Source organism: Coenobita brevimanus, chromosome 23 (assembly GCF_032717465.1).
Source record: "Coenobita brevimanus isolate Jiangsu-jjx chromosome 23, ASM3271746v2, whole genome shotgun sequence".
Classification (NCBI taxonomy): domain Eukaryota; kingdom Metazoa; phylum Arthropoda; class Malacostraca; order Decapoda; family Coenobitidae; genus Coenobita; species Coenobita brevimanus.
In genome coordinates this window covers 37,098,669-37,119,151 of record NC_136976.1, presented here as the reverse complement: position 1 = coordinate 37,119,151, position 20,483 = coordinate 37,098,669, and the positions used below count along the sequence as shown (strand labels likewise).

General features: G+C 40.8%; 1 protein-coding gene across 1 annotated transcript in view; it reads right to left on the bottom strand.

Moving 5' to 3' along the window:
- The window catches only part of melt (ventricular zone expressed PH domain-containing protein melted), a 671,576-nt gene that overhangs the window by 461,388 nt on the left and 189,705 nt on the right, over positions 1 to 20,483 (bottom strand). The window lies entirely within an intron of this gene.

The window sequence follows — 20,483 nt, the reverse complement described above, 5'->3', positions numbered from 1 at the left end:
GAAGAACATAGGGTTAAGTTCTGCAGAACCTATGGTGACTGTTACTCTGGATAAAAATATATTGTACAGTGCTATGTCCAGTAAGCTGTTCCTTTATTTTTTTGCCAATTTGCAATACAGATGTGTTTTAATCATTCATGCACCGAGACTTTTCTTCACTTTGTCCTTTTTTTTTTTTTTAATGCGAGGAAGAAGGAACCAAAGGCCATGAGCCCGCAGTAACAGTTCCCTCCAAGAGAAAAACAAAATACAATAGAGAGCCAAATTCAAGATCCGATCATTTTGAGATGCCTGGACACACTGCGTTTGAAAGACTGGAGATCATAGGCAGCAGGAAATACAGACAGAGGGAGACAGTTCCAGAGCTGACCTGTTGCATAAATGGAAGACTGGGAGTAACGGTTAACTCTTGCATTAGAGAGTTGGACAGAAAAGGGATGAGAGTTTGCTGCCAGACGGGTGCTACGCGCCCGTCATAGAGGTGGAGGAATGCAAGCAGACAGTTCAGAGGAGCAGTGACCATTAAAGAATCGATAGAAAAGAGATAAAGATGCAACAGAGCGGCGAAGAGACAGAGGTTGAAGGGAGTCAGTAAGAGGAGGAGAGTTAATGAGACGAAAAGCCTTTGACTCCACCCTATTGAGAAGAGCTGTATGTGGGGAGCCTCCCCACACATGAGAGTTGTACTCCACACAGGGGCGGATAAAACCCCTGTATAGAGTCAACAATTGTGCAGGGGTAAAGAAAGAGTGGAGGCAGCTTAGCACACCCAATCTCTTGGAAGCAGATTTTACAAGAGATGTAATATGATCTTTCCAAGATAAGTCCCGAGTAAATGAAACCCCAAGCATGTTCAAGGATGATGCAGGATTAAGCTGAATATTATTAAACATTAGTGGGTATACCTGTGGAAGATTTTGTCGGGTTGATAGGTGTAAGAACTGAGTCTTAGATGAATTAAAGACAACCATATTATTTTTACCCCAGTCAGAGATATGAGCCAAGTCAAACATCAGGTGTGCCATAGCCTCATCCCTTGTTTGTTGAAGTAACTGTTGAGATGGGCGTTGCGGGAACCGAATGGAAAGGTGAAGGGTGGAGTCATCAGCGTATGAGTGGATAGGGTTAGATGTACAGCTTAGAAGATCATTGATGAATAAAAGGAAGAGAGTTGGTGATAGGACAGAGCCCTGAAAAACACCACTGTTGATAGATCTAGGAGAAGAACGATGGCCGTCTACAACAGCGGCTATAGAACGACCAGAAAGGAAACTAGTGATGAAGGCACAGATAGAAGGATAGAAACCGTAGGAGGGCAGTTTGAAAATTAAAGATTTATGCCAGATTCGATCGAAAGCCTTTGAGATGTCAAGTGCAATGGCAAAGCTTTCGCCAAAGTCCCGAAAGGAGGATGACCAGGAGTCTGAAAGGTAGGTGAGAAGATCGCAAGTGGAGCGTCCCTGACGGAACCCATACTGACGATCGGAAAGAAGGTTGTGATAGGAAACATGCCTTAAAATTTTTCTATTAAGAATTGACTCGAAAACTTTTGAAATACAGGACGTTAAAGCAATTGGACGATAGTTGGAGGGTTGGGAGTGGTCACCCTTCTTTGGGACTGGCTGAATGAGAGCAAACTTCCAGCAAGAAGGAAAGGTACAAGTTGACAGACAAAGGCGAAAGAGTTTGCCTAGGCAGGGTGTAAGCACAGAAGCACAGTTCTTGAGAACAACAGGAGAGACCCCATCAGGCCCATATGCCTTGTTAGTACTGAGGCCAGTGATGGCAGAAAATACATCAACTGAAGAAATTTTAATGTCAGCCATGAGGAAGTCAGAGGGGGGAAGTGATGGAGGAACAGCACCGGAATCGTCTAAGGTGGAATTGGAGGAGAAAGTCTGTGCGAAGAGATCTGCTTTATCAGTAGAAAAAATAGCTACAGAACCATCAGAGTAGAAAAGAGGAGGGAAGGATGATGAGGTAAAGTTGTTAGAAAGATTTTTGGCAAGGTGCCAGAATGAATGGGAAGAATTCGAGTTGGAGAGTTGAGAGCATTTAGTATGGATGAAATTATTTTTAGTAGAGCGAAGAACAGACTTAGCACGATTCCGGGCAGAAACGTAAAGACGATGTGATTCAGGGGTGGGTTGGCTCCAGTACCTTTTGTAGGCCTTCTCCTTGTTGCAGACAGCATTAGAACAAGCGTGATAAACCAAGGCTTTCTTGCGTTAGTCAAAGGATATGAGAAAGGAATGTATGCTTCCATGCCCGAGAGAATAACCTCTGTAATACGCAAGGCACACTCAGATGGCTCACGGCCATGGAAGCAATAATCATTCCAGGGAAAATCAAAGAAGTACTGCCTGAGGGCCTCCCAGTCCGCGGCTCCAAAATGCCACAGACGACGCTTCCCTGGAGGGTCCACAGGCCGTACCGGAGTGATAGGACAGGTTAAGGTAATAAGGTTGTGATCAGAGGAGCCCAACGGAGAGAAAAGATTAACAGAGTAAGCAGAAGGATTAGTTGTGAGGAAGAGGTCAAGTAAGTTGGAGCTCTCTCCAAGGCGGTCAGGGATACGGGTAGGGTGCTGTACAAGCTGCTCTAGGTCATTAAGGATAGAAAAGATGTAGGCTTGTTCACCAGGTGGATCCGTGAAAGGACAGGAGAGCCAAAGGTGGTGGTGAACATTGAAATCTCCAAGAATGGAGATTTCAGAGAAAGGAGAAATGGACAGAATGTGTTCCATGTGGAGAGGATGGAGGGTGAAAGACTGACGAAGAGAGTGTATGTGAGTGAGGTGGAGGGTGGAAGAGGGAGGGGGAGACCGAGGATGAGATGGAGGGATGGGGTGGAGAGGTATATGAGAGAGGGGGGTGTGAGTTGGGAGCAGGGTAGTGAAATGGCGGGGGACAGGGCGACTTGGAGGCGATTTGTTTGTGGCCACCCCAAACGGGATTGAGGCGTCTGGCAATAGATAGATAGATAGTGTTCCATCGTAGAAGTAAGATAGTCAAAGAATTTTTGATAGTCAGTAGAATTAGGGGATAAGTAAACAGCACAGATATATTTAGTCAGAGAATGACAGGAAAGCCGAAGCCAGAGTGTGGAGAATTCAGAAGAATCAAGTTCAGGAACACGAGAGCAAGATAAGTCGTTGCGTATGTATACACAACCACCACCTTTGGCTTTGAAATGAGCATAGAGAAAGTAGGAGGAAACAGAAAAGGGTTTGCTGTCAGTTGCCTCAGACAGCTGAGTCTCCGTTAGAAATAGAGGGTGAGGTTTAGAGGAGGACCCTTTTATGCTATTAACTTTTCTACCAACTGAGATCTTCCCAGGTGATATTATTCTAGCTTAGGTAGGATATTATATGAAAGCTTCTATGTGATAACCTACAAATCACTTTTGTTTTCATATTACTTTTGGACTTTTTTGGTGTATATTTGACTGTTTGACAATGAACTACAGATATTTTATTCCTGAGTATTTGTGGAAGAATAACTTATCTGGGGCCTTGTAATCGTAAAAGTAACCATGATTACAATTACAATATGAGAGTAATCAATTATGATTGCGATTACCTTGAAAAAAATGCCTAAGTAATCGATTACAATTACAGTTACACAAAAGTCTGTAATCGATTACAATCTATTACGATTACCCTGTGTCTGGGTAGGACAGGCTGTGGCACAAAAGAAGAAAGGATATAGTGAGTGGATGTGAAACAGGGGTGTGGAGCAAACTGAGAGACGGAAGAGAGAGTTATATGTAGAGTGGAAGAGAAAGGTGAAAAGATTAGTAAGAGAGAGTAAGGAATTCAGAAGGAATTTGAGTGTAAAGTGGAGGAAATGTAAGAAAATGTTTTGGAAAAAGGTAAAGTGAGTGTTAAAGTTGTCGGGGAGTGAAAGATTACTAGTGCAGACGGGAAAAAAAAGTAAGCAGATGGAGAGAACACTTTAAGGAATTGTTGAACATAGGGCATGAAAGTAATGTGAGTACAAGTGGCTGGGGAACGGCTGAGAAAAGGAGGGATGTGAGAAGAGGGGAAGAAATCAGTAGGATGGAACTTGTAGAAGCCATGAAAAAGTCAAAATGGGGAAAGCCCAAAAATGATGGAGTGTGTGGTGAAATCCTGAAGCATGGGGGAGAGATAGTAGTAGAACAGATGTGGAAGATGTGCAGATTGGCCTGGGAGGAAGGTAAAAGTCCCAGAGGATTGAAAGCCAGGTGCAATTATTCCCCTGTACAATGGAAAAGGAGAAAATGAAGTGTGTGGTAATCACAGGGGCATCTGTCTTCTTAGTGTAGCAGGAAAAGTACATGGTAAGATACTCATTGACAGAGTTTGAGAAATAACGAAGGAATTAGTTGGAGAAGAACAGGGAGGTTGTAGTAAGGGAAGAGATTGTGTAGATCAGATATTTATTCTTAGGTCTTTAGTGGAAAAGTCTCTGGTGAAGGGAATGAAGTTGTATGTAGCCTTCATGGATTTGGAGAAAGCATAAGCGTGGATAGACAAGGATAATGGAAAGTATTAAGAATATATAGAGTAAATGGGAAGCTGTTGAATGTTGTGAAGCGTATGTATCATGGTGCTAAGTCTGCAACGCATGTGGATAATGAACTGAGTTAATTTTTCTATTTGATGGTTGGACTAAAAAGGGATGTGTTATGTCTCCATGGTTGTTCAATCTTTATATGGATGGGATTATACAAGAGATACAAGGCAGGCCAGTGGATGTCTGAGCAGCCCTAATGAGTGAAGGAAGTGTGGAAACTCCCTGTACTGCTGTTTGCAGATGATACTGTGTTGTTAAGTGAACACGAAGGGGAGCTGCAAGGCTTCGTGAATGAGTTTGGGATAGTGTGTAAGAAATGGAATCTAAAGGTGAATGTAGGGAAGAGTAAAGTTATGTCTTTGACAGAAATTGTCACTGAATGTAAAGAGAGGTTGGACAAGGAGGAAATGGAAAATGTGAGTGCGTTTAAGTACTTGGGTGGTGTGAAGAGTAAGGATAGAAGTTTAGAGGGTCAAGTGCTTGAATGGGTACAACAAGGAAGAAAGGTTGCTGGTTCCTTGAAAGCAGCAATGAGAAACAGGGAAGTGAGCACGGAATTGAAAAAATTACTGCATGACAGTATTGTGATACCAACTCTAACGTACAGAAGTAATGCTTGGACCCTGTTGGGGGGACACAAAGTCGACTGAGACATCCCCTGTTATGCCTCGGCAACACTGCTGCCTGCTGGTTGGTACAGCACACACAGACACACACACACACACACACACACACACACACACACACATGTGAGGAAAACCACCAGAAAAAGAGGACTTGATGTACCTTCAGTGCTAGATCTAATATTAACTAGGCAAGAAAATGATATTGACAGTTTAATATATCACCCTCCACTCGGCAAAAGCGATCATGCAGTACTAAAATATAACTTCACGATAGCATATGACATAGTTAACAGCAATGAAAGTTACAAAAAGGGCCTAAACACTAAAAAGGGAAATTATCAAGACCTAAAGAAATATTTCTTAGAAGTTGATTGGGAAAATGAGCTTAGAGGACGAGATTTAAATGCTGTATATAAAAAATTCTGTGAATTTTATGAAATAGGAGTCCAGAAGTACATTCCACAGCACAAAGAAGCAGATCAGAAAATACCGAAATGGTTCAATACAGAATGTAAAAAGTCAAAAGAAAGAAGAGATTTGTTGTGGAATAGATAAAGAAGACACAATAGTGAAAGGGCGTATAATAATTACAAACAGGCAAGAAACGATTATACAAGAATAAGGAGGGAAGCCAAAAAACAGTTTGAGGAGGATATCATAAATAAGAGTAGTGATCAACCAAAGCTGTTTTAGAGCTACATCAGAAGCAAAACCAAAGTAAAAGATATAATACAATCCATTACGGACGAGAGAATCACTTATACACAAGAGAATGATATTTGTGAAGCACTAAATAAGAATTTCCAATTAGGTTTTACAGAAGAAAAAAATTTTGAGAAGGACTATGTGGAACATGCATGTCCACACATACTACCAGATATACAAGTAGCAGAAAAAGTAATACAGGAGGAGTTAAGTAGATCAGAGAGAGGAAAAGCAAGTGGTCCTGATGAAATTTCATGTTGGGTACTACGAGAATGTGCAAAGGAGTTAAGTAAACCATTATTTTTAATTTTCAAGAAATCTTTGAATCAAGGCAAATTACCTGATATTTGGAAAAAAGCAAATACTGTCCCCTTATTCAAGAAAGGAAATAGACAAAATCCACTCAACTACCAACCAGTATCACTGACCAGTGTTGTAAGCAAGGTATTAGAAAAGCTTATAAGAAAAGCTTGGGTAAATCATCTAGAACACAGTACGATAACAGAAAGACAGTTTGGTTTCAGAAATGGAAAATCATGTGTTACTAATCTGTTGAGCTACTATGACAGAGCAACAAACACAATACAGGAAAGAGAAGGATGGCTGGACAGTATCTATTTAGATTTCAAGAAAGCTTTTGACACAGTACCACACCAAAGACTTTCATGGAAACTGTACCATCAAGGAGGAATTCGAGGCAAACTGTTTTGTTGGATGCAACATTTTCTCATAAAAAGAGAAATGAGAACAGTACTAAGGGGAAACTACTCATCATGGAAAGAAGTGACTAGTTGAGTACCACAGGGTTCGGTGCTGGCACCAATCATGTTTTTAGTGTATATAAATGATATAAACAGTAACACTGGAAATGAGAGATATCTGAATATGTTTGCAGATGATGCAAAAATACAAAGGAGAATTACTAGCACAGACTCTTGTAGGGAGCTACAAGAAGAATTAAATAAACTTCATGAATGGAGTAATACATGGGAAATGGAAATCAATGTGGACAAGTGTCATGTAATCAAGTTTGGTAAAAGTGGAAAAAGACCTGATTGGGATTATAAGTTAGGAAATAAAACCATATACACATCAGAAAGAGAGAAAGACCCAGGTGTGATTATCAATAACAGACTATCTCCGGCTGACTACAGCGAGAAGGTATGGAACATGTATACACTGCTTGCAAATATGAGAATAGCATTCACATACATAAATGAAGACATGCTAAGAAGGATAATAACATCATTCATTAGACCAACCCTGGAATATGCATCAGTAGTCTGGAGTCCTCATCTCAAAAAACACATAGACAAGATTGAAAAAGTTCAAAGGGCCGCTACAAGATGGATACAAAGCTTAAGGGACCTAAGCTACGAAGAAAGACTAAATAAACTGAATCTACCAACACTACAGGAGAGAAGGAAAAGAGGTGACATGATAATGCTATATAAATGCATATCAGGGAAGGAGAAAATAGACATAAATAATTACTTAACATATGGAGAAGCATCAGCAAGAGGACACTGCAAAAAACTGCATAAGAAGAGAGGTGATAAAGACGTAAGGAAATTCAGTTTCCCAAACAGAGCAATTGATCAATGGAAAGCACTACCAAAAGAAATAGTGTGTGCCAAAACGATTCACAAATTTAAGGATATGTACGATAAATATGGTTTAAGACACGGGACAGTACGAGCTTGACTCATTCCTGTAAAGATACAATTAGGTAAGAACAATTAGGCAAGAACACACAGACACACACACACACACACACACACACACACAGCAACACTCGTTTAACATACAGTGACCAAGCATTCTACAGTATGTGACGGCTTTAAGAAAAGAGGAAGAAAAATGCAGCCCATTTCACAAAAATCAGAACATAATTTTGCACTGGAAATGCCAAGGTGAGTATCGAATAAAGAGCTAGACAGATAAAATTATAGATGGATACATACTGAGACACACACACACACACGCACACCCAGATCAAACACATGGAAAAGAGACGATTATGAGGACCTGGCAGGGAGTACAATTCACAGTATAAGATCATTGCTACATAAAATGGAAGAGAAATCAGAAAGAATTATACTAACTGGGGACTTCAATACAAATATAAATTGGAATATTCTAGATATAAATAGCCAAGAAAGCTGTTGGGACCAAAAGCTCCTGGATCTCGTACAAGAGTTTTTATTAACGCAACATGTGAGGGAAACCACCAGAAAAAGAGGACTTGATGTACATTCAGTGCTAGATCTAATATTTACTAGGCAAGAAAATGAGATTGACAGTTTAATAAATCACCCTCCACTAGGCAAAAACGATCATGCAGTACTAAATTATAACTCCAGGATACCATATGCCATAGTAAACAGCAATGACAGTTACAAAAAGAGCCTAAACTATAAAAAGGGAAATTATCAAGACCTAAAGAAGTATTTCTTAGAAGTTGATTGGGAAAATGAGCTTAGAGGACAAGATTTAAATGCTGTATATAAAAAATTCTGAGAATTTTATGAAATGGGAGTCCAGAAGTACAATCCACGACACAAAGAAGCAGATAAGAAAATACAGAAATGGTTCAATACAGAACGTAAAAAATCAAAAGAAAGAAGAGATTTGTTGTGGAATAGATACAGAAGACACAATAGTGAAAGGGCGTATAATAATTACAAACAGGCAAGAAACGATTATACAAGAATAAGGAGGGAAGCCAAAAAAAAGTTTGAGGAGGATATCATAAATAAAAGTAGTGATCAACCAAAGCTGTTTTACAGGTATATCAGAAGCAAAACCAAAGTAAAAGATATAATAGAATCGATTACGGACGAGGGAATCACTTATACACAAGAGAAAGATATTTGTGAAGCACTAAATAAGAATTTCCAATTAGTTTTTACAGAAGAAAAAAATTTTGAGAGGGACTATGTGGAACATGCATGTCCACACATACTGCCAGATACACAAATAGCAGAAAAAGTAATACAGGAGGAGTTAAGTAGATTAGACAGAGGAAAAGCAAGTGGTCCTCGTGAAATTTCATGTTGGGTATTACGAGAATGTGCAAAGGAGTTAAGTAAACCATTATTTTTAATTTTCAAGAAATCCTTGACCCAAGGGAAACTACCTGATATTTCAAAAAAAGCAAATATAGTCCCCTTATTCAAGAAAGGAAATAGACAAAACCCTCTCAACTACAAACCAGTATCACTGACCAGTGTTGTAAGCAACGTATTAGAAAAACTTATAACAAAAGCTTCGGTAAATCATCTAGAAGAACACAGTATGATAACAGGAAGACAGTTTGGATTCAGAAAAGGAAAGTCATGTGTTACTAATCTGTTCAGCTAATATGACAGATTAACAAAAACAATACAGGAAAGGGAAGGATGGGTGGACAGTATCTATTTAGATTTCAAGAAAGCTTTTGACACAGTACCACACCAAAGACTTTCATGGAAACTGTACCATCAAGGAGGAATTCGAGGCAAACTGTTTTCTTGGATGCAAGACTTTCTCATAAAAAGAGAAATGAGGACAGTACTAAGAGGAAACTACTCATCATGGAAAGAAGTGACTAGTGGAGTACCACAGGGTTCGGTGCTGGCACCAATCATGTTTTTAGTGTACATAAATGATATAAACAGTAACACTGGAAATGAGAGCTATCTGAATATGTTTGCAGATGATGCAAAAATACAAAGGAGAATTACTAGCACAGACTCTGGTAGGGAGCTATCTATCTATCTATCTATTGCCAGACGCCATAATCCCGTAAGGGGTGGCCATTTGACTCTGAGTTATTTGTTTTACAGGGAGGGGCACTAACCCTCCACCAACCCACTTGTTAACACGTAGGGAGCACGTATGGATTGGTTATATGGTTACCACCCAGCGTTGTAAATGGTTTCTTGGCTTACAGGAAACCATTTGGTTTGTCACTCAATGTAAAGCCACCTGTAAAGAAAAGAAAAGCAACAAGTAGTGACAGGAAAGATGGGAGAAATAGGAAGAGAGGAGGGCAGGCACAGAAAAAGAATGATAAAGGCTAAGGAAGAAGTAGGCAGCACGGGAGCTACAATAAGAATTAAATAAACTTCATGAATGGAGTAGTACATGGCAAATGGAATTCAATGTGGACAAGTGTCATGTAATCAAGTTTGGTAAAAGTGGAAAAAGACCTGATTGGGATTATAAGTTAGGAAATAAAACCCTATACACATCAGAAAGAAAGACCTAGGTGTGATTATCAATAACAGACTATCTCCGGCTGACCATATCAGCGAGAAGGTACGGAATATGTATACACTGCTTGCAAATATGAGAACAGCATTCACATACATAAATGAACACATCCTAAGAAGGATAATAACATCATTCATTAGACCAACCCTGGAATATGCATCAGTAGTCTGGAGTCCTCATCTCAAAAAGCATATAGACAAGATTGAAAAAGTTCAAAGGGCCGCTACAAGATGGATACCAAGCTTAAGGGACCTAAGCTACGAAGAAAGACTAAATAAACTGAAACTACCAACACTACAGGATAGAAGGAAAAGAGGTGACATGATAATGCTATATAAGTGCATATCAGAAAAGGAGAAAATAGACATAAATGATTACTTAACATATGGAGAAGCATCAGCAAGAGGACACTGCAAAAAACTGCATAAGAAGAGAGGTGATAAAGACGTAAGGAAATTCAGTTTCCCAAACAGAGCAATTGATCAATGGAATGCACTACCGAATGAAATAGTGTGTGCCAAAACAATTCACAAATTTAAGGATGTGTACGATAAATATGGTTTAAGACACGGGACAGTACGAGCTTGACTCATTCCTGTAAAGATACAATTAGGTAAGAACACACACACACACACACACACACACACACACACACACACACACACACACACACACACAGCAACACTCGTTTAACATACAATGACCAAGCATTGTACAGTATGTGATGGCTTTAAGAAAAGAGCAAGAAAATGCAGCCCATTTCTCAAAAATCAGAACATAATTTTGCACTGGAAATGCCAAGGTGAGTATCGAATAAAGAGCTAGACAGATAAAATTATAGATGGATAGATACTGAGACACACACACACACACACACACACACACACACACACACACACACAGATCAAACACATGGGAAAGAGACGAATATGAGGACCTGGCAGAGAGTACAATTCACAGTATAAGATCATTGCTACATAAAATGGAAGAGAAATCAGAAAGAATTATACTAACTGGGGACTTCAATACAAATATAAATTGGAATACTCTAGATATAAATAGCCAAGAAAGCTGTTGGGACCAAAAGCTCCTGGATCTCGTACAAGAGCTTTTCTTAACGCAACATGTGAGGGAAACCACCAGAAAAAGAGGACTTGATGTACATTCAGTGCTAGATCTAATATTTACTAGGCAAGAAAATGAGATTGACAGTTTAATATATCACCCTCCACTAGGCAAAAGCGATCATGCAGTACTAAATTATAACTTCAGGATAGCATATGCCATAGTAAACAGCAATGACAGTTACAAAAAGAGCCTAAACTATAAAAAGGGAAATTATCAAGACCTAAAGAACTATTTCTTAGAAGTTGATTGGGAAAATGAGCTTAGAGGACGAGATTTAAATGCTGTATATAAAAAAATTTGTGAATTTTATGAAATAGGAGTCCAGAAGTACATTCCACAGCACAAAGAAGCAGATAAGAAAATACCGAAATGGTTCAATACAGAATGTAAAAAATCAAAAGAAAGAAGAGATTTGTTGTGGAATAGATAGAGAACACAAAATAGTGAAAGGCCGTATAATAATTACAAACAGGCAAGAAACGACTATACAAGAATAAGGAGGGAAGCCCAAAAACAGTTTGAGGAGGATATAATAAATAAAAGTAGTGATCAACCAAAGCTGTTTTAGAGCTATATCAGAGGCAAAACCAAAGTAAAAGATATAATACAATCCATTACGGATGAGGGAATCACTTATACACAAGAGAAAGATATTTGTGAAGCACTAAATAAGAATTTCCAATTAGTTTTTACAGAAGAAAAAAATTTTGAGAGGGACTATGTGGAACACGCATGTCCACACATACTACCAGATATACAAATAGCAGAAAAAGTAATACAGAAGGAGTTAAGTAGATTAGATAGAGGAAAAGCAAGTGGTCCTGATGAAATTTCATGTTGGGTATTACGAGAATGTGCAAAGGAGTTAAGTAAACCATTATTTTTAATTTTCAAGAAATCCTTGACCCAAGGGAAACTATCTGATATTTGGAAAAAAGTAAATATAGTCCCCTTATTCAAGAAAGGAAATAGACAAAATCCTCTCAACTACCGACCAGTATCACTGACCAGTGTTGTAAGCACGGTATTAGAAAAACTTATAAGAAAAGCTTGGGTAAATCATCTAAAAGAACACAGTATGATAACAGAAAGACAGTTTGGTTTCAGAAAAGGAAAATCATGTGTTACTAATCTGTTGAGCTACTATGACAGAGTAACAAACACAATACAGGAAAGGGAAGGATGGGTGGATAGTATCTATTTAGATTTCAAGAAAGCTTTTGACACAGTACCACACCAAAGACTTTTATGGAAACTATACCATCAAGGAAGAATTCGAGGCAAACTATTTTGTTGGATGCAAGACTTTCTCATAAAAAGAGAACTGAGGACAGTACTAAGAGGAAACTACTCATCATGGAAAGAAGTGACTAGTGGAGTACCACAGGGTTCGGTGCTGGCAACAATCATGTTTTTAGTGTACATAAATGATATAAACAGTAACACTGGAAATGAGAGCTATCTGAATATGTTTGCAGATGATGCAAAAATACAAAGGAGAATTACTAGCACAGACTCTTGTAGGGAGGTACAAGAAGAATTAAATAAACTTCATGAATGGAGTAGTACATGGGAAATGGAATTCAATGTAGACAAGTGTCATGTAATCAAGTTTGGTAAAAGTGGAAAAAGACCTGATTGGGATTATAAGTTAGGAAATAAAACCCTATACACATCAGAAAGAGAGAAAGACCTAGGTGTGATTATCAATAACAGACTATCTCCGGCTGACCACGTCAGCGAGAAGGTACGGAACATGTATACACTGCTTGCAAATATGAGAATAGCATTCACATACATAAATGAAGACATCTTAAGAAGGATAATAACATCATTCATTAGACCAACCCTGGAGTATGCATCAGTAGTCTGGAGTCCTCATCTCAAAAAACACAGACAAGATTGAAAAAGTTCAAAGGGCCGCTACAAGATGGATACCAAGCTTAAGGGACCTAAGCTACGAAGAAAGACTAAATAAACTGAATCTACCAACACTACAGGAGAGAAGGAAAAGAGGTGACATGATAATGCTATATAAGTGCATATCAGGAAAGCAGAAAATAGACATAAATGATTACTTAACATATGGAGAAGCATCAGCAAGAGGACACTGCAAAAAACTGCATAAGAAGATAGGTGATAAAAACGTAAGGAAATTCAGTTTCCCAAACAGAGCAATTGATCAATGGAATGCACTACTGAATGAAATAGTGCGTGCCAAAACAATTCACAAATTTAAGGATATGTACGATAAATATGGTTTAAGACACGGGACAGTACGAGCTTGACTCATTCCTGTAAAGATACAATTAGGTAAGAACAATTAGGTAAGGTAAGAACACACACACACACACACACACACACGCAGAGTCCCTTTCATTTAATGCCATATCAATATCCTACACGACTCCCTCAAACATTTTCTACCAGTTTCAGCCGAAACATTAGGTGAGCGGGGAGGGCCTTCCTCTTTCTTATCCTTGTTTTACTCTAACACTCTAGTTAAACAAGCTGCCATGCATGAGCTAACCAGCCTACTGCAATTACTCTCTTATTTTTGCTAATGCAAAGAATTTTAACTGAACACATGCAAAATTTTTCAAAATAGGGCCATCTGATACAGCCAACATTAATCTCTTCAATACAAGATGTTTCCTGAACTGAAGAAAACCATCTGGCAAGCATGAATATATTTTCCTATAAAATACATTATTGGGTGGAAGGGACTGTGAAAAGCAGTTTATCACTGTGCCCCAACCTAGACTTCTCCCACTCTGTCTTCCTTAACCACACCCACACCCACATACAGGCATTGAGTTGCATTCACCTTCGCCGATCATGATAGCCTTGCTACAGCAGCAGTGAGGCAAAGGGTGAATGGAATTGATCACTCTGATCACTTCGTTTGCCATGGATACAGTATTCTCTCAATTATCAGGACGACCACTACTCAGACAATCCATTACCCAGACGCAGTGATCTGGCTGATCCAAACCATTATTTGTACATTTTTTCCCACTACCCAGACTAAATGCTTGCATCCATTTGGAAATTATGGTCGTGCGAAAAATTTCTGCCCAGACAAGCGGGAATAGCCCAGTTGTGCCGCTGTGCCTGGCTGGTTAGGTTACCCATCGTCTGCCAGACATCCCCCCTCACTTGCCCTCAGTTTCCACCCAGCAATGTAAACAGTTGTTCTAGCAGCACACTTGGTGGTTTTTGTGATTGTTCCCTACCTGCTTCTGGCCTTGCTATTCCTTGCATGCCTCTTCCTAGGGTGTGATGGTGGTTCCTTCACCGGGGAAAAGGAAAAGGGTAGTGCTGACTCTTTAGAAGTGGGAGATCCTCAGTATGATTGATGCAGGATGGTCGAATCATGAGTGTTGACAGTGATCTCATTCTAGCTGACTGTGCTGTACCATGATTTTATATCTATGTCACCATGATTTTCTGCTTGACCAGACAGATTAGTTTAAACAACAGGAGTAAGTGTTGTATGAAGTACTATAGTGACCTTTTACACTAGATTTTCAAGTTGGGTTACATACGAATGGGGGCCAGGGGAGAAATCCACTACAGGTATCTGGATGAAGCCATTACCCAGACATGCCATTGGTTCTATTACGCCAGATAATCAAAAAGAGCAAACACTGCAATGAATGTTCATCAGGCAGTGCTAGTTTCGAATTTAGTATTAATTATACTACTCAGTAAATTTTATCCAATCTTCATTATAAAGTACTGTAACTGGCTGAGCCCTGAGTGGCACAGACACTGCTAAAGTACTTTCGTCACAGCTAAAAAATATGATGTAGCAGTAATTTCAGGCAGTGAGTCTCTTGGGTGTGTGGAAGAGTTTTGTTATTTGGGAGACATGTTATGTGCTGGAGGTGGGGTTGGAGCTAGGTTTGTGGCTAGGGTTAGAAGTGGTTGGAAGAAGTTCAGGGAGCTGCTGCCTCTCCTGACTTTGAGAGGGATCTCCTTACATGCTAAGGGATCTTTGTATGCAGCACGTGTTGGAGTGTAATACTATACGGCAGTGAGACCTGGGCAGTAAAGGAAGAGAACATTCGCAGGCTCAAATGTACAAAAATGACAATGATTAGGTGGATGTGCAGTGTGTCATTGCACTGGAGTGTATTGATGTTGTGATGAGAAGAGGTAGACTGAGGTGGTTTGGGCATGTGGTGAGGATGGGGGATGATAATTGGGTGCAGAGAGTGAGAAGCATTAATGCTGGGGGTTGGGTTGCGAGGAGTAGACCAAAAAAGACATGGGATGAAATCATTAAGTGTGATCTCAGGGTTAAGGGACCGTACAGGGAGCCTGCCATAGATCGAGCAGCATGGATAGCCACCATCAGGTGACCAAGGCCAATGCATGCAAGCATGTTGGAGCCTTCAAAAATGAAACAAAACAAACTTTAACATTACAACTCTTGTTCCTGTTTTTTGCTACCAGTAACGTAAGACTGTTTCCTTCTATGATGCTCTAATCTTGAATTAAACAAAATATCAGAAAGAGAGGCCAGCTTAACAAGGATGACATACTTTCCATAAGCAACAGAGGTCTATCATGATGACTCAGCAGTCTCATTGACCAGCATCTCCAACATGACTGCTTTGCCAGTTACTGAGTAGATGGCAAGCGAAGAGCGAAGTGATCATGAGCACCTTTCAGAAAGTTATCAGGCAGTTCATCAGTGATTCTGTTAGCTCACTAGAGTTGGATGTACACTAGACGCTAAACTGCTAAATCGTCATACCGCAAACCTCTACATCAACACAGCGTCAGTTGTGTTGTAAATAAACAACGCAACGAGTGTTTTGTGTGTTCTTGAACTTGTGTGTTTCTAAAATCTGCTACGTATATACACAGGTGCATATAATTTCTTATGATAAATCAACAGTCTTTACACTCTAGAAAACACCTGTGATTGCCAAGCAGTGAGACTATCATCTGTGTAAGAGTTTCTTCTAAATGGTGGACTCAAGCTAACCTGCCTGGTCTGGTCTCCACGATGCATGGGGATATCTCAAGGAACTGTAATTCTGACACAAAAAAGTGCATCTTGTACGCCCTGAAGTACGCTAACAGTGCTAGTAAGCTATGAACAGTGCTGCGTGTGATAGCAGGCAGAAACAGAATTTTGTGTACAAAATAAGTAAAACTCTGAACTTGGAAATAATGCCTGGTGCTAGTCCCAGTAGGAAGCATGGTGCTACTGATGCTGTTGAGGGCAAGGCTAAAAGGGCAGTGAGTGACCTGTCCCTTGACATGAAATTAGACAATGTTAAGCACCATGAGGAGGGGCAGGGACCGAGTAAGATCAATGATGCCCTAAAGCTGGCCCAGTTCACGATCTTGATAGTTATAAAGATGCCATAATCATGGGGTCACAGAACGTGCCTTCCCTGACCACAAAACATCTAACAAGGGCAGGGGAGCCTATCATGAAGGAGCTGGAGTGTCTCCTGGCTCTGTGGGTTCATGACCTGAACAAAGCAAAGCATCATCATCACTGCACCTTCATCTGCATTAAGGCTCTCAATCTGTGAAAGGAAGGTATGGAGGCCAAGGAGGAGTTCAAGGTCAGCACGGGTTGACTGAGCAGTATGAGGCCTGTGCTGGATTTAAACAAGTGACCATGCATGGCGAAGCTGCTAGTGCAGACTACATGGCAGCTGGGCCTTCCATGCACAGCTGGAGGAAATTATGGAGGAGGAAGGGATACTCTCCAGAACAGAACTTAAACTTTGACAAAACAAGACTGTTCTGGACATGGTTATCAAGGAAGACACTTATCAGCTGCAAAGAATGACATGCACCAAGGTTCAAGGAAGACAAGGACTGCCACACCCTCCTCCTTGGGGGCCAGTGCAGAGGGAGACCTGATGCTCAAGCCACTCCTCATGAATCACAGGGAGAACCCCCAAGCACTGGCAGGGTTCATAGAAGTAAACCTTGGGGTTAACTGGAGAAGTAACCATAGGGCCGGGCTAACCACTGCACTCTGGCGGTCATACATGGCAGAGTACCTATCCCCTCACCAACAGGAGCAACCTTGCCAACAATTTCCTCCTGCTGGTAGACAATGTCCCAAGCCACCCTGAGTGCATGGAGGACTGGGTGGATAACAAAGTGGTGCACCTGTCCCCAACACAACATTACTGCTCCAGATGATGGATCTGCCACACCATTAACCCCTACACCACGGTCATGTTTTTGCGCTCCTTGCGCATCCAGTGAGGATATTCATGCTCTGACTGACTTTTTAAAAATATTTGCCAAAATTCAGTTATTAGTCCTAGAATATTATAATTACATGTCCATATGGCACATACCTTCAGCTTTCTCCTGGGATGTTTGTTGAGCCTTCGTCGAGTACTGTAGGACTTGTGGAGACTTCTGAAGTTGGGTAACGAATTCTCCACTTTACACTTCCCGACACCCCGTAATATGATTACCACAGCCTGATATTATCACTAGAAACACTATTCTATGATTTGCAAGTAGTTTGGAATCCATACCAAAAAAAAAAAAAAAAAAAAAAAAACACTGTGAAAGCAATGAAAATTATGAGCGCGTACGAGCTTCCCACTTGCGCTCGTTCCCGGCTGGTATTCTGTCATTTATTCATAAACATACTCACACTTTATATTCCTATCACTTTATTACACTTATATATATATATATACAGTATTTATCCATAAGTTTCCTTCAGTAATAGTAGTTTATTTTCATTCTCTTTCAGTAAACTAGCGTAGAGAGCAAAGCTTTGACTGTCATTACTCCAAGTATTTGTACTCATATTCTTATATTAGTAATTATTTACATTTCCATTTTATTTACACTATGTTATACAGTCACTTCTAGTAAATAAGGGCTCCTTTCACTTGGAGCCAGGATGAACTTGGGACACTGAAGCACTCGTAGTTTATCACCATTTCCTCCACTTGCTCATCACACGATTCACCAGAAAGATTGCAGTCACTGTCCATCATTATCATGGATAAATTAGCCAGTTCACGCTCCACAGCAGAGTCATTTAGTCCTTTACCCCTTCCCACACGAGGTTTAGTAGGGGTAGAGGTCACAGGGCCCTCTAGAAGTGGTGGAAATGGAGGGGAGCGAGTGCTACGTGTTTTCATCTCAAGAAACAACACTGAACTAAATGACGAGGCGGATATGGGGCCGCCAAGGGTTGACAACATCAGAGAGGTGACAGCTGCTAATTTATATGCTGTGAAATGATTGGCAGGAAATTAGGTATTTCCAGGTGAATGTAAATATCACTTAGGCTTCTCCCTTCCTTTCTTATATATATTTTTATTACGAGAATAGATTAGACGGCATATTTCAAGGGGAAAAAACCAGGGAAAATTAGCGAACATGTGCACATGGGATGTTGCCAGGTGATAATTAGCCAACTCCAGGTGTATGGCACTATCAGTTACCTTACTTTTTTTTGGTATACATTATTTTGTATAAGAATAGGGCATAGAGCTTATTTCAATGGTTGAAATAAGTGGAAAATTCCGGGGAAGATTTGCTTAGCGCAGCGCGGCTGGGCAAGCGAGAAGAGAAGGTAATGGAGGGGAGGTAGGGAGGGGAGTCAAGAACGGGGATAAATAGCTAAATTGTCAACAATGGATGGGAGTACAGATGACATTAGCAGTGCTGACTATTGTTGGATACTGGCAGTACTGATAGATGATACAAGTCACCACTTGAAAGCCCGGGAGAATTCAAAATAACAGAATCACAAAAGTGACGCCCCGAGGTATGATCCATTGCGCCTGGGCGTCATGAAAGTGACGCCCCGCGGTTAAGGGGTTAAGCAGATGGTGAGGGTGAGTGATTCTGGGGCAAGTGACGCAGTGCTGCGCTTTTGGAAGAAGTTAAACATAAAGCATGCCATCAACAATATCATGGCAGCATGGAAAGTGCCAGCGTGCACAATGAATGCCGTCTGACACAAAGTGTGGCTGGAGGGTGTGTACTCCTTCATGAGGTTCCCAGTGGTCAAGAATATCCGTCAAGACACCCTCACCCTCTCCCACAAGGCCAGGCTTGAGGGGGACGATGAGGAAGACATGCAAGGGGTCTGGGACAGTCAACGGAGCAGATGTCCACAGAAGAGTTTGCTGAGCTCAGGGAATGAGTGGCAGAGGCATAAGAAGGTGGTGGGGATGGCAGCGAGGACGGACACCTTTATGTTCTTGTTATTAAAACCTTGAAGCAGTTCCTTGTGATATCAGACAAGGATATTACATTCATCAAGGACGAGCCTCCAAACCCAGCAGGGGCAACATGTCAATGCTGGCATCGAACATTTGATGGTATACAGGGAGCTCCTGGCAAATGAGTAAAGAATGCACTACAGACCATCTTCACCTCCTTCTCCTCTGCCAGCGGCAAGTATAAACCATGGCCATCAGCATGCGGTTTGCAAATGCAACATCCTGCATCCTCTGACTCCACCATGTCAACCTGTCTCCATCGCTGCCTGGAACACCCAAACACCACACTGCCAAACACTCCCTCGCCCTTGCTGCTCCACTCTCCATTTGCCTCAGTGTATCACTCTCCATCCGCCTCTATACATCGCTCTCCAGCGACTGCAGTGCATCACTCTCCCTTAACCTCACAGCACTGCTCTCCCCATCTCTCTGCACCTCCACCTGAGGACCTGGAGTAACTGTCCAGATCCTCCAGCTGCCCCCTAGCCTTGGGGAGGACCCTTGGTGATGACTCGGACTGGCCTAGGACAAACTCCAGGGAAGCGGCAGAGTTTTTTGGGGAGGCATTTTATGTGTCGTGGTTGAGGGCACCCTGCCTAAACCCACTGAACCCATGTTATATCACCCTCACTCTACAATAAATCATTATGTGATAAGTTTTTCCCTGACACAGCTCTATCATATAGCAAGACCTGTAATAGATTTATTCTGGGGCCTCAGAGCAGTGATTCACCCTATATTTGATATCAACTGACTTGTCATTCTCTAAAACCCTTCTTGTTCTCCCTCTCTCTCTCTCTCTCATTCATCTGCCCAGGTATGCTGTACAAACTACTTCCTCTACACTTTCCTATTAATATTCCCCTTTGCTACCCTTTACTTTATACAATGACATAGAAATTGTCTGTCATTCATCTGGTACAAGCCATTTCCCATACTGTTCGACAATTCCTATTACATCCAGT